The 15,308-nt window shown below is 42.9% G+C and overlaps 2 long non-coding RNA genes across 3 annotated transcripts in view; both read left to right on the top strand.

The window, feature by feature from the left end:
- LOC112842566 (uncharacterized) overlaps positions 1-15,308 on the top strand; it is a 171,280-nt gene that overhangs the window by 82,160 nt on the left and 73,812 nt on the right. The gene's annotated exons all lie outside the window — the stretch shown is intronic.
- On the top strand, positions 5,155-13,052 carry LOC102077573 (uncharacterized). Its single transcript, XR_269994.4, has 3 exons — positions 5,155-5,411; positions 5,533-5,613; positions 12,706-13,052. It is a non-coding gene; the product is annotated as an uncharacterized LOC102077573 (long non-coding RNA).

Genomic DNA, 15,308 nt, shown 5'->3' with positions numbered 1-15,308 from the left:
ACCACAAAAATCACAGTGTCAGACAGATCTTGGAATGGAACCAAAAAGCCAACACACACACATGCATGCACACACACACACACACACACACACACACACAAAATAACAACAACAAAAAATCAAACCAGCATTACATCAAATTTTTCAGCCTGAGTTTCTGTATTTATTGGCGGCTGCCAGGAGTCTTTTGTAATACTTAAAAGGATATTTCCACACAGATAAACAACAGCTGGAAGAAACCTTTCCAAAAGGAGCCTGCAATAGTTTCTGTTAAATTGGCAAACATTGGTTTGTGTGTCTATGTGCAACCTCGGGGTTGGGGGGTGTTTATTGCATACAGTATGTGACTCATGTTGTGGCTGTGACGATCAGAAACTGCTGCACTCTCACTGAAGGACGTATTAGCTTCCCCGCGGGTCATCGCAACACTTCCATAACGTCCCAAATGGGATTCTCATTCAACGAGAGTCGCGCTGAGTGGGGGGTAACTAAATATTTGTTTACTGTCTTTGCTGCTCATGAAATTTACACACACACAGCTCTATGATTAATAGGCAGTTTTGTCATTGGTATTATTAATGGGAAACCGCCTGATTTATGGGCCGCGTCTAGACACACTAACTGCTTTCTGCTCCCTGGCAGCCGATCAACTGATCAGCTTAAATGTGAGTTTGTGCGTCTTTGAAACAGACAGGCGACAGTTTTGTTGCCATTAATCGACTCCGTGTGTTGTTGCTCACTTGCTTGCAGGGTGAAAATGAGCGCTGTGTATGTGGGTGGCTTCTCCAATTCTTTATAAACAGAGTCATTACAGTATATTAGGCAAGACAGCAGTAAATCAGCTCGCTGACAGGCCTGGCAGAACAGCACAATTGATGGCACCGAGTTGAAAGAAAAAGACGGGCGGCACAGACTAATATTTGATATTGCACTCTCAATTGATTGACTGTATATTTGCAGCTGTCATAATGGGGCGGTTGCAAAATTTCACTCAGAATGAATTGAATTGAAAACATCCACTCTCCTGCTTTTTTTTTTTTCTTCTAAAGATCCAAAGCTTAACAGCCAGCAGCCATATTTCTATCCAAAATGGTGAGAAAACGACTCATTACAATACATCAGTCGCACAATTGCACAAGCACACACACACGCGTACACACAAACACACACATCATCATCATAAAGGTATCCACTTGAGGAGAAATTGGAATCGGCCACTCCCTTGGATCAGTCAGAGTATTCCTTTACCATGCTTCTCAGGCTTGGATTAGGATGCTGTGGCGTTTTGTGTGTGTGTGTGTGTGTGTGTGTGTGTGTGTTTCGGGAAGGGAAGGGGGGTCAGGACTGAGACTGTCCAGGGAAAGTGTCTGCTTGGCCATCCCTGGCTGAGAGGTAAACCTCGCCGGTAGTGTGCTGAAAACCGACCGTGTTGTCGCCGGCTGCAGAGCCAAAATCACTGATGCATTTTCGAAAGAGCCCCCGGGTGCCTGAGAGGATGGGGCTGTTAGGCAAACGCACACGCTCACACATGCACACACACACACACACACACACACACACACTCGTGAACATGTACAATGCTGTTGCGTGCACATGCACCTTCTCAAACAATGCTCAAACAAAAGTGCAGGCATATAGCGTAACACTGTGCCAAAGGTACACCCTTGAATGCGAACACACACACACACACACACACACACACACACATAGTATACGTGTGCTTATACACACACACACACACACACACAGAGCAGCGAGCCGAGTCGATGTGCCAGGTGGCAGGGGGAGGCTCTCGGCTCAGAACGAGCCGAGAGGAGTAGGAGAGGCTCTTGGCCGGCCTTGAAAGCGAGAGGCACAAACGACAGCGGCGATGCCCAGGTTTGGAAACGGCCAGGGGAGCCCTGGAGGGGTTTCCTGAGCATGCGAGCAGGGAGGATGGGAGGGTTGCTGGGATGGTTTTTGGGCTGCTTTTGGGCTGTGGTCAGCCCCCTCTGTAACAGAGAAGTGTGATCCCAGACACAGCTGTCCTGTTCTGAGCCGGACCTTCTTGTCCACAGGCCCAGAGCTACGGTAGGAACAAGGATGCTGCAGTGGGTTAAGACTGGGCTTACACACACCTCATTGTTCCCCACATCTGTGCTAGATACCAAATAAGATGTACTTTTGTTTTGGGTTTTTTTCCCTCTCTAAGCTGTGTGTGTAGCATGGTGGGTTTTAGGACAAACGGTATGCTAATTATCTCAGGAATAGAAATACAACACCTGGAGATAAGAAGCTGTGTGTTCGCACCCGGCCCGCTGAGGTGATCAGATAAGAGAGAGCTGACTGGATATAGTAACCAGATGGATCGGCTACCTAAACAGAAGGAAAAAAATACAAAACATGAATCTTACATGAAATTGAAGGAAAAGGAAATCTGCAAAGAAAAACCTTGAAATGCTTAAAACACATCCCAAAGATATACCTCCACTGGTTATTTATCGGCTGCCGTAAACTTTAAACCACAAGGGAGCTTCCCATCTCACGGTATCCATTGTCTGTGTTGCCCCTGAACTCTCCAACCACCACAAACAGGATCATGTCCCGGTGGAGGAAAACTCTAAGAAAGGACGACTGTGAAGAGGAGACAGGTGAGGGAGGGAGGGAGGGGTGAAGAAGAAGAGACCAGGTGGAGGAAGGCTGAGGATAAGGGAAAGGAAGGGAGTGAAAGATGTGAATTAACAGAGTGCCGGTGAGGTATTCTGGTTGGGGCAGGCTCACGTAAAGTGAGCTGTGGGGCGTGTAAAGTGAGCAGGGGGCTATTTGGGTCGTTTTCACATGGAGCCTGGCCAGACTCCAGAACTGAGCGAGGGACGAGAGAGTGTGTGGGAGAGAGAGAGACTCCTAATGGCTAAGCCTTTCACTAGGCCACACTGCAGTGAGCCGTAATTGAAGGTAATTGTTGGGAAGAGCCGACACACACAGCTTCTCCACTGTTCCCCGGGCTGAGATGGACAAGCCTGGGATGACAGAGCGGGAGAAAAGGAGGGAGGGGTGTTGAGGGTGAGGACCGCGGGGAGGCCAGGTGAGGGGGAGAGAAAGAGCGGGAGCATAGAGGGAGATTGCATTACCCCACCTCCACCGTCCCCAACTGTCCTACACGGCATTTGTCTGCTCGCACAATTGCGTAATTGTGTCCCCGCTAAATGGTCCGAAGGGCTGCTGCAGCGTCTTGGATGCAGGTGGGCAGAGCTCGGATGACACAGCGACGGACTGAAAGAAGACAGAGAAAAGACACGGTGAAAGGAGAAGAGACAGAGCTGGATGTTAAAATGCCAGCAGCTCGTGATGGGACAACAACTTTGAAATATACAAAAAAAAAAAAACTAAAACAATTTTTTTTTTTTTTGATGAAGGCTGCACTGCAGTCCACTAAATGTGATCTTTTTTTCTCCGAAACCCTCCAGTGAATACATTTTTTGCTCTTTGTCACACACATACACAGACATTAAAAAATATTTCATGAGGTTGTGCTGAGGCAGTGATGTTCATGCGTGTGACTCTGAGCACTCAAGTGTGTGTGTGTGTGTGTGTGTGTGTGTGTGCGCACGGGCAGGAGATGGAGGAAATCACCTTCCCCACTTTGCCTAGCCTCCTCGGTTGGATGGGTTTAGCTCCATGAGCGCACTGGAGCAGGAAATCCAGATTCGCAGCCTATCAGCGAAATAGCACATATATGACTCCCCGGCCTAAGACGGTCTAATCAGGCCTGCCAACCCCGCTAACTCCACCACCATCATCACCAGGCGCCAGATTGACTCCTGAGCCCAAATCGCAGCTCCTGCTTTACGCCATAAAATGATTCCTGTATTGGTTTCCCCTTAAACCTGGTGAAGCTAATGCAATGTAATGTAAAAATTAGAAGCACAGTGCTACTGTGCTGCATGTCAGCAAGTGCAGATTTGACTGGACAAGGCCGGGGGAGGGAGGGCGAGGCCGTCCGGACTTACTGAAGTGAAGGGGGGAGGTAAAAAAAAAAATCAACCCAATTACCCAGGCGAGCTACTGTTCTGCAGCTTCTTGCGAGTAAAGGCTGATGAATGTGAAATGTTGTAATTTGCGAGTGCTGATAGTGACAGAAAAGTAGCGCTAGATTCAGTAGAATTAGAATTAGAGGAATGAAAGACAGGATCCGATTTTCCCTATCAGAAGTTTTTTTTTTCCCCTCAGCTTCTTCCTGCTAAATACGCTCGCTCATCTTTTATTTCGGATGTAACCTTTTTGCCTTAATTACCGAATATCTGTGATCCGGAGTCCTGCGTCGCTGTTGGCATCGGGGCGGGGGTTAGGGGGAGGCTTTCGCTGGACACACACACACACACATACACACAAATGCATCAGGACAAGCTTTGATAATTAACCAAGTAAAATGAACTTTAATTCTTTCTTTTCAAATGCTAGATCTGGACCATAATTACCGCCGTGTAATTAAAAGTCCCAATCAATCTTTTTTGGGGATTGCAGAGTCTCAATGAAAGAACAGGAGAAATTAGACCTTAATCCTCAGAGCACTGTCTCCCATCGCACCCTTCACTTCTCATGTCTCCTTCTTGTATGTTGTTGAAGTGAAGGTTCGCACACAATTGCACTGTCACACACTTTTTACATTTCAACCCCCAGCCCTGAAAAGACAAACCTCGTTTTAACAGGAAAAGCTTCCCCCATTTTTTTTCCCTCCACCACCCCCTTCCTCACCACCTCCTGCTAAAAACGTCTAATATAATATAGACCATTATGTTCTTTAAAAACTCATTACACCGTTTGAAATGGGAATCTTGGGAAGTCTGTTTAAATATTGCCTCCTCCACATTGTGTGGAGACGGAGGGGGAGACACATCGAGGGACGTGGCATGCAATTAAGAGCAGAATGGATTAGTTTCCTTTTTAAAGTTATTGAGACACAATGAAGGGAGAAGCTTTCTCTGTTTCTCCCCACCACCCCCACTTCCATCCTCTGTATTGATGGCTCCCCTGTAAGCCCCTCCGCTTGCCCTCGCCCAGTTAATGACAGTTTGCATTTCACACTACAGGAACCAAGGAAAACCCTTTGGCCTTTTCGCTGTGAAGAGTGAAGAGATAGACCATGCAAGAGAAAAGAGGTGTGACAGAGCCGTTTGACTTTGTAGGTCGTGGCTGTCGTGGTGTGGAGAGGAATTAGCCCAAGACAAACATGTCAGAAATGCTAAAAGGCATTACTGCTTTCACGTGTCGTAACAGCCCATTCTTCTCTTCTCTGGAAGTCACGGAATCCGAAAAGTTTGCAGCGAGGCAGAAATTACTTACTTACTGTATTTCTGAGGCCTGCTACGCAGTAGCCCTGGCTTCCTTAAAACTGAGCTGTCAAAAGCAAAGCCTGCGCCTGCTTTAAGTGGGTAAGCTGATTCCATTACATTAAGGTTTGATTACATACAAGAGCAGCTGATTTTTTTCATATTGTGAACAAATAAGTTGAAATCAAGAACGTGCACTCATTCGATACCTTTTTGCTTTCAGAATTTAAAGGATGTTTCCCACTGATTACCAGTTAGCATCCTTGTAGCTTGCCTGTGGGAGTCATGCTCGATGTGTTAAATGGTAAGTTCTGGGAATGCAGTGACATTAAAAGTCACACATGGGGCAAGAAACGGAAGAAATACCTGGCAGGCATGTGAAACTGGCCGTTGTAATGGACTGTGTGAAAGTTAACCACAAAACTGTTTGTGTCCTATGTAGGAGGTATGTTTTTTCCACTTTGCTTGACTTTTCACACGGTTTATTCTACTCACTCTTTGCTTTAGAAAAAAATGTCACTAAATGGTACCACTGCTTATTTAAAAGAGAAAGGCTCTTACCCAAGTATCAGCATGGGGTAAGTTGAGAATAACACTGATATCATATATTAGTTACAGCTGTCATGACACTTATTAATACTAAGGCCCTGTCCACATATAAAGCTTCTCACTCACTGCTTTATTAACACCAGCTGGTCTCTAGTGGATATTTCTAGATCTGGTTGCTTAGGTAACCCTCTAATATATTTCACACCCCCTTTTTTGATGTCAGTCAACTGTATCCTTCGATCCTACCGGTAGTTCCTTTGGTTAAAGGTAATTTACCTCGGCTCACTCGGAGTCACTGACAGTTGTTAGCATTCAGTGATCTGTGCTGGTCTCTTGAGCCCTTATATGCCATCTACTTCCATCGGTTACTGGAACCTAAGGAAGGCAGGCCTTGCTTGATTCCCAGTGAAGATGATTAATTTCCCGTGGTACCATTTCATTTGAGCTAGCGAGAGTCATAACTGTTGCATAAGCTACTGTCATGTTTGTTTCAGGTCATGCAGATTAATGCGTGACGCCAAACGCTTTAAGAACGGGAGCTACGCTTCAGTTTCCTTCACTAACAGATTTCTACAGAATGGCAGCTTAAGTTCCAACTTTTTAACTTCTTTTCAGTGTCTGACTGTGACAATGTCATACTAACAAATACTCAGTGGCTTCACTTGTGTCAGCTAATCAAGACACCACGGCTGAAACGTGTCCGTTACACGGTTTGCAAGACTACTTGTGATTCTGTTTGGACCCGTTTGCTCATGCTTCGCTTTCTCACCATGGGGAATCATAACTGACTCTCGCCTTTTAAATGTTTATACTCAATTGTGGAGTCACTAACTGTTAAATTCCCCCATTATTGCTCACTCTATACATATATGTGAAGGTTATAGAGCTTGACTTTGCCTGGTAACTGTTTTATTCACAGCTCACCTTTCGCGTCTTCTGACTTGGAGGCATAAAGTTCTAAAGAAGCAAAATTTGCAAAACTCAAGGAACTAAATGGCATTGAGGTGGCCTACATTGCTCTTAAACCAGTAATATCATTCTGCATAGGACCTAAAATGCAGGGCTTATGATTAAACACCAAGCATATATTAAATTAAACCATCCCCCCCTTTAAAAGAAGAGGTTAAAAAACTGCATTAATCGTTTCAGGTATGAGAAATGGTATGATAATCAGCCTCGTTTGGAGTCTATCCTGCTGCGCATACGTGGACCACTAATCCAAACGCAGCTCCTCTCCTGCACCTGAAAGCCCTCCTGATCCCAGCTGAATTCTAATGATTGAAATGAAAGGCATCAGCATGCCAAATCACATAATGGAAAACCCAGAACAAACGCTTCGACCCCCCTGGCCTTTACTTTCACCGCACCACATCTTATTTGACTCCTTATCCTATCAGCAGAGGTGTAGATGAGTGGGAACAAAAGTCAGATGTGCTTTATGCTTTGCATAAAGTCTTGTTGTCCTTAATCATAGACTACAAGGACTTGGAGTGACAGTGCAGTTTGCCGATATTCTTGATTGAAAAATATCGGTTAATAGAAGCATATGCTTAAGGTCAGAATGACTGATGATTTGGATGTTTATCAAAGTAGCAGATTTAATCTCCTAGATGCAATCATAAACTTCTGAGGCTCTAAATCGAAATCATGAAGTGATTCAAATTTGGCCGATCTCCTCTTCAAGATATTCTCTTTGGGCAGAACTGACTTGTCTCTATCCTGGCTGCACTTGTGCATCTAGGTGATCTCCTTCAGTGTGACAAAACAGTGAGCCTCAAACTTGAACAAGTTTGCAGATTGTCAAAAAACATGTGCACGTGCCAACGTTTGAGTGGTTTGCATGAAAGTTGTGTTAGTTTGACACAAAAGCTGATGTTTGCTCTCAGTTTGACATTGAGTCTCAGACATGCTCGTACAAGAGGTCAGAGTGGGAGGTCAAGAGAACAAGCTAAAAGCTTTTAAATTAAAACCTTGCAATTTTATAGTCATGGTTTAAGACATTAATATGATTCTGTGTAGGAACTATTTTTTATATTACATTTAACTTATTCATAATATCGAAATCTTGATGGTATTTTGTACTTTGCTATCTTGGCGTACAGTACAGTTCTGTAAAACAATGTCCAGCACTTCTCACTGCAGCTTGAACATAGCAGAATCTCAGCAAAAGTTTTTTTGTGGACCCCTTCTCTCTGTCATACACACTCACACACTCGCACCGTGGTGCTCCATCACTCCTGCCACCCCTTCATCACGGCAGAGTAGCCTAATCACTCACTCTGTATCCTAACCAAAACAAAATGGTGCCAACCAGTAGCTTTTAGCTGTGTTTACACTCCTAACTCCCCACCTTCCCACAGCCTCCCTTTTCCCCCTCCTCCCCTGGTGGCTCGTGGCGGCATGGGTGATTAATTTGGGCCGTGCAGACAGGTAAACACAGGCCTATTTACATGGCTTACCAGCCACCATATTTATACTCAACAGGACTAAGCTTCAGATAGAATATCCTCAAAGCTCCATCTGTTTATTTTCTCTGACTGCTCCTTGAGCTCTGTCCTGACACCCGTCCTCTACCTTCCTCTGCCTCCCCCTCATTCTAAGCCCAACTTTTGCTTCTCCCTCCACCACCTCCTCCTCCTCTGACCTCCCTTATGCTTGGGTCAGATACAGGGCAGTTTTTGCCCTCTTCCCAGTATAAACAACTAGTTTATGTATTTCCAGTAAAATAATACATCTGTGATTGTTAGGAAGCCTCACATACCAATATGTAGAGCTTGGGGGGCAGGACAAGGGGGGTTAAATGGCTTTTCACTACTAGATATTGCAAAATTATAATTAGGTGCAAAATTTGACATCCTGCTGGTCCATGTTTGCTTTGAATAAACAAAGAGCTTCCATAACAAATGAGAGTAAAGCAAAAAGCTACAGATATAGAACAGTATTTAAAGTAATTATAGATATATTATATATTATTATAGATGTTCTATATTACAGATATAGAACGGTATGTAAAGTCTGTATCCAACTGCTGAAAAAAAGCATATGCTACAGCCATTTTCAGTATCAGATAGTTAAAAAAAATATGAGCACATTAAAAAACAGTTCTGTGCAAAATTGTGCACACGTACCAAGAATTTAAAAAAAAAATACTCTGAACATGTAAGAGCTACATATCAGAGTAATGAAAATCTCTGCATGAATGATATTAGAAAAAGATGCTGATGTTCTAAAATGTTTCTTACAGGTTATTTGATTCTAGGTGTTCTCAGGTTCAACTTACCTTCAGAAGGTGAAGTGATATGGCTCCACGACACCTTTTGCTGAGGGTTTTTTCCCCCCTATAAATATGCAGGGTTTCTCTTGTGAATGATTAATGCGAAACTGATTTTTTTTTTCAGAATTACCTTTAACCTTGGTGGCCTTAATACAGCGTCACAGTAAGAGCAGCACATTAGTGGTGTCCATGTATTGCAGGGACTCACTTCACAAACCTAAAAATAGGGCAATCAGTACTAGTCTAACAAGGACACTAAGCCTGTTAAGATAATAAACACATGGAACGCATGCTAATCAAACAATAGTTTGCATTCTCCCAGAGTGCATTCACACAGAAATGTACTTGCCACTTGCATACGGTAAGGATCCTCCCTCCTGCACATTGTATGTTGCAGTACAATGGACGTGCTCCAAGTCATGCCTCACATACCTTCAGCATGCCAACATGCCTTACCTGAGGTCAGCATGCAGAAACCGGGCCAAAGGTAAAGACACACAAATCATGCAGTTCCTTTGCGGAGCTACAGAAGTCTTCACTCAGCGATGTGTGGAAGATGTTGGCAGATGCTCAGGTTCAGAGGTGTCATTCTGCTCTGCAAAGACAAGTGCTGTCAGCATTTAAAATGGTCTTTTACTTGATATATAATGACATGTTCTCTTTAAACTCAATAGATTTTAACACTTGCGATAGCTTTCCTTGATGATTACTCTTTATATTTGTCACTTTCCTCACATTAACCTAAATCTGCTTTCTTCTCTTAAACCCATCTACTTTAACACTCACCATACTGTAAATGTGTGTCATTAGCCTGTTTTAATCAACAGGTAAAGCATGCTGAAGTAATCTCGAGTGGAAATATCTTTTTTCTTCTCCTTCTGTGTCTTAAGTGGATTGTTACTGATGAAGACGCCAGTGGGAGGAGGGAGGCTAGGGGAAAATCCACAGACGCAAGCCCTGCTAAGTGGTATTAACCATACATGCAAAATAAATGCAAGTGGCATTAAATATACATGCAGAATCATACTTGGTGTATGAAAATCGTGCATGTGCGATCACTAATTTAATTACTGATCCACAGATTCTTAGTCCGCAATCCGTTCTTTAAAGATTTACTTTATGCCCAATACTGCAAACATATCATACAAATGTTTTCTCTTGCTGTGAATCCCATCATGCCTTTGGGCAGGGATAATTACTTATCAACACTAGAGTTCCTTAAAGGGGTGTCCAAGAGCACACAGGCTGTCTGTTTGTCTGGGGATTTTTTATTCCACCACCTCGTGGAGATGATTTGTCTATTATCTCCGGTGGATTTGCTCCTCTCTTCATCTGCAGCGCATTACTGCAGTCATAAAGCTGCAAGGTCAGGGGAAAGGCAGGCAGGGAGGGGAGGGAGAGTCTTCTTCCTAGACTTGCCTGCAGTGGAGCTTTACCCAGAAAAGATGTATGATACAGTAAGCCATCAAACACTCACCAAGCAGTGATAAATCAGCAAGTGTGGTCAGAGGTAAATATCCATCAATACCTTATCATCATCACTGCAATCGAGATGATCATTTTTATGCATCTCAGCTTTACAGATGGGGTCATGGAGGGTGCGTGAAAGGTCTTGAAAGAATAGTTATTTTGTCTGAGTCCTGATTGCCGACACTATAGAAAAGGTGGATGTAGGTGGATGTATCCATCATGGCATTATCCATTTGACTGTTAAATAATGATTTAAAGCCTTGATGAAGTGTTAGCTTGGTTAGCAAGGTTTGTCCTCCGACTATATAGGTACAAAGCACAGTTATCTACTTTGTACCAATACAAAGCAGGTACATTTGTACGTTACTTATTTAGTGTTAAGTATGGCACAAATATATAATATTAGAACACCAAAGCTGGAGAGGAAACATTAACAGGTAGGTAATTGCATTATAAAATGCTCAAAAATACAAAAAGTTGAGTATTTGAAAGTTCCAGTTCAGTAGCTCAAATCAGCTGAGGTGAAGCCAAGAAGACGTCTATTGGCCAATCAACTAGGCCGCCGTCATACAGATGCCATGATGGGCAAGTTTTCCATAGTCAGAAATCATCTGTGAAGCATTCATACTTTGTAGAAATGTTTGATGTTAAAACCAGAAGGCACCAAAGTACCAAAATATCAAGATTTACCCATCCTGGCTGCAAAAAGACACAGTTACACCAGTGGCACAAATATGAGGTGGTGATTTCAATCTTATACTTACGAGAATTTACCAAACGCTCTCGAAAATATCTCCTAGAACACATCTCAGACTGATCTACACCTAAATAAGGATTTTAGTGTAATCATCACCATCAGTAACACAATCCACCATCATCCAGCTCCCAGTAGCCGACGTTAGAATGAGCTGAAGGTAGTAAAGGGTCATCTGTTCTATTCTACATGCAGATGCGGTTCAGCTAATACCATACTTCACAGACCAGCCTTAATCAGCCCCTGCACTGACAATGTAATTATGGAAGTGTCCAGGCACTGCAGACAGCCAGGGAATTCTAATTATTTACAAGGCTGAGAAGAGGAGCGCACAGTTCATCTACAACTCTAAAACCTTCTCTCAGCGAAGAGGGCAGGACTGCAAACGTTTTTGAAAAGCAGAAATGGAGATGAGCGATAGTAGGGAATTCATAATGAAGAACATACTGAAGAAAATGCAAGTTTTAGGGTTCTTTGCAAATGCAGTTTCCTCATCATTGTGAGTGAAATGGACAACATATTAGGAACACTTAGGAGCTTGAAGTAGAACTTTTCACATTTTTACAGTAAAACTAAAATGTATAAGCTTTGTAGAAGTTGGAATATATGGCAGAGCTTTTTTTATTTTATTTAATTTCATTGCACATTGTAGTTCCAAAGTTTATTTAAACTTTATACACCCTTTAAAGCAAACCCCTTCTCATATTTGTGACGTCAATTTTTCAGTCACTCTCCACAGTTCATGGCCATAGATGAGGGTAAGAATGTAGCTCTACCTGTAAATCGACAGCTTTGTTTTCATGGTAAGGTCTCTTTCCCTCACCACGCTTGTACAGCTGCATTACTGCACGATTCAATCTGTCAGCGTCCCACTCCATTCTTTCTTCGATCGTGAACAAGGCAAGAAGGTACTTGAACTGAAGAGAAATATAGCCTCAGACTTTGAGGTCATGCTTGATACCCAGGATCTTAGGGTGTTTTGTACCTGAGACCACCAAACTCGACACTATCCAACCTACAAATTCTTTAAATATATGTATATATAAGTCAATCTTTGACAGGTGCAAAAGAAAAAAGTCTGACTTATTATCTGCAATGTTATCCAACCTTTCAGTACAGTTGTACGGAGACCAAATAGCTCGTTTAAATGTTCCACTACCCTGTATTCCAGTGCACCCTCCATAGCACAACCTGAGGGATACTGTTTAATGCCTTTTTGAACTCCATAAAACACATGTAGACCAGTATTGTAAACTCCTGCACACCCATGCATTTCCTTGAAGACCTTGAGCAAGATGAAAACTCTTGTTTTTTCCTAAATCTGAGGTTCAACTAACTTTCCTCACCAGTGCCCTGGCCAAGAGGTTCCCAGGTAGGCTGAGGAGTGTGATCCCCTGAAGATGGAGTGCACCAACCCAGTTTGCCAGCCCAATGGTACTGTCCCACAGTGTTACAGAGGACAGCCCGACAACATCCAGAGTCTTAAGGGAGAACTCTAAATGGTGTCAGGACTCTCCCTAGATACACATGTTGATGTGTATTTCACCTCTAGTGTTGATCTTGGAAGTCACTGGTGATGAAACATTCCCCAGGATCATCCCAGTTTCCTTCGACATGTATATCTTTGTGTATGTCATCATGTAGCTTTTACTAGGACAGCTTTGTACTACAGGAGCCGTCAGAACAAAGACTATTAAATAACCTGTTTAATTGTTTAAGATATCTGCTTTCTCAAATCTGTTTGGTAACGTATATAAAATCTCAGGGTAGCAGTGCATGTGTAAAACCACTTCAGTAACGGCTTCAGACACCATTCTTCCAAATTCCAATCGTGTTTGCTCCCTTTAGTTATTTTCAGAAACGTAATTTATTTTTTAGTTAGAAGTTCTTCTGTTTTTCAGATCACGATAATGTCCATCACACTATACTGGACCTCTTTAAGATCTCTGATGAGTTTTTAAAAAACCCTCAAAGGATTAGTTTTGCTTAAAATTGTTCCGTGTAAGCATATTAGAAAACACAGACCAATAACATTTACCTTTTTTGTATGATTTAAACAAAATTTAAAAAAAAAATACTTGAGCTGTAAGTCTGACAGCTAACCAGTAGCCTTACAATGTTCCTCTGCAGCGAGCACCTAACTCAAACACCCTGGGCTTGTAGTCTTTATCCTCTCCACTTCACACGGCAGCTGGAAGAGAGGCAGAGTAGCATCTTTCTTATCAGTGTGTGTGTATGCTTGAGTACAGTAAAAGCCTAATCTAATCACCACACACTCGCCGCTTCCTCCAGGTGTATTACTGTACTAGGAGTGTAATGCAGAGAGGGAGAGAGGGAGAGGAGGAGAGATAAGTAATATTGATCTGATGTGGCGATTGTCACTCTGTTGCCTGCCTTGAATAGCTAATCTCTTTTCTCACGGGTCAGAGGGAAGAAAAGGCGACGGTCGCAGCAGGTTTAACCACAGCCAATCGACAAATTGTTCTCAGCGAGGGGTGATCAAACACCCAAGCACCGATGTAAAATTGTGTCTCCGAGCTACTGATGGGGAAAGTTTGGGGAAACTTTAGCAACTGGTTGGATTATAGCACCAGAATAAGACACTAAAGTACAATCTGCATCTGAGGTATACATTATTTTCACATTGTTGTGTATAAGCCAGCCACGGGTGAAGGGCACACGTTAGTGTACTGGTAGTGCTAGGCCTAAAAGATTAGGAAGATTAGGACATGCAAAGGGTTGGTATGATAGAGAAGGATGCTAGGGACAGGGGGAGATGGAGGCGCTGATCTGCTGAGGCTGTGTTTAGCATTTCGATATATTCTGTAAGTGATTTTGCAGGGCATCTTATAATCACTGTGTTAAACCCCTCACAGAGATTTTTTCTTTTCAATGACTAATGGCTTTTCAACATATAGTTACAGGATTGATGAAGGTTTATAACAGAGGTGCTGGAAATGTGGCTCAGCTAGTTTGACAGCATTACTAGTAGATAATAGCAGATGGTTCAGGAAGGTAAATTATCTCTGCCCAACCCAAAAAAAAACAAAAAACCACTGATGGATTGTAAGAAAAAGAAAAAGAAGAAAACATCTGGGGGAGAAGGAGCACTTGCTCTGTCATCACACGATGTGAAACTCACTGCACTGAAAAGCGTGCATGTTCTCCAGTATCTGTGGGATGGTGCAAAGCAGCTACACTCTAAGTGATGATAAGATAAGATAATCAGAATATGTTGAAAAAAAAAACAACGTATACGCTTTATTCTGTACTTTTTGTACCTTATTTGTAAAGAAAACAAAGTAGCAGTTTTATGTATTTATGCTCTAATCTGAGCATTTTTGGTTCATGTTTTTTGTGTAAATTATGCCTAAAAAACCAAAAATGTCCCAGAAACAAAATGTAAAAAAAAGCTGCATTATTGTTGTCCTACTCTGAGAGTAGGCTGGGTGTAGACTGGGTGCTGTGTTTTTTGCTCTGAAATACTTCTGAATCTCTTCAAGAATGAAGAGTTGTTTAGTTTTTCATAAGCTCAAGTATTACTTTGCCATGATAAACATCTTTTAAGCCTACAGATTTATCTTATAACGCTTTTGGGGGTGTCCCAACCAGAAGCTTGTGGTCCCTGTTCAGTTTCTGGGCATGTCTTTATCACTCACATCAAAGTGAGAGCAGGCCGGTGCAATCCCATGCAGCACCGGTGGTCAGAGGGCAGTTGTGAGTTATGAGTGGGAAAAACATATTGCTCCTCAACTTTACGTTACCCAAACGAAAGACGATCTCTTGCACGCCTTTCCTTCAGTTCCCTGTTGAAGTACGGTGCAAACTTTGCATTTGCACATCTTTGTTGCTTCTTTCATGTGTCAGCCTGAGCTCTTCTTGTATCTACTCTCCTTCAACCCCCTCCCTCCCGTAGGCACACATATCACCCCTTCTTCTCCCGTGTCTCCAC

The sequence above is a fragment of the Oreochromis niloticus genome, linkage group LG17 (genome assembly GCF_001858045.2).
Source record: "Oreochromis niloticus isolate F11D_XX linkage group LG17, O_niloticus_UMD_NMBU, whole genome shotgun sequence".
Classification (NCBI taxonomy): Eukaryota; Metazoa; Chordata; class Actinopteri; order Cichliformes; family Cichlidae; genus Oreochromis; species Oreochromis niloticus.
Note: the sequence above shows the minus strand (reverse complement) of the source record. Positions and strands in the feature narration are given on the sequence as shown.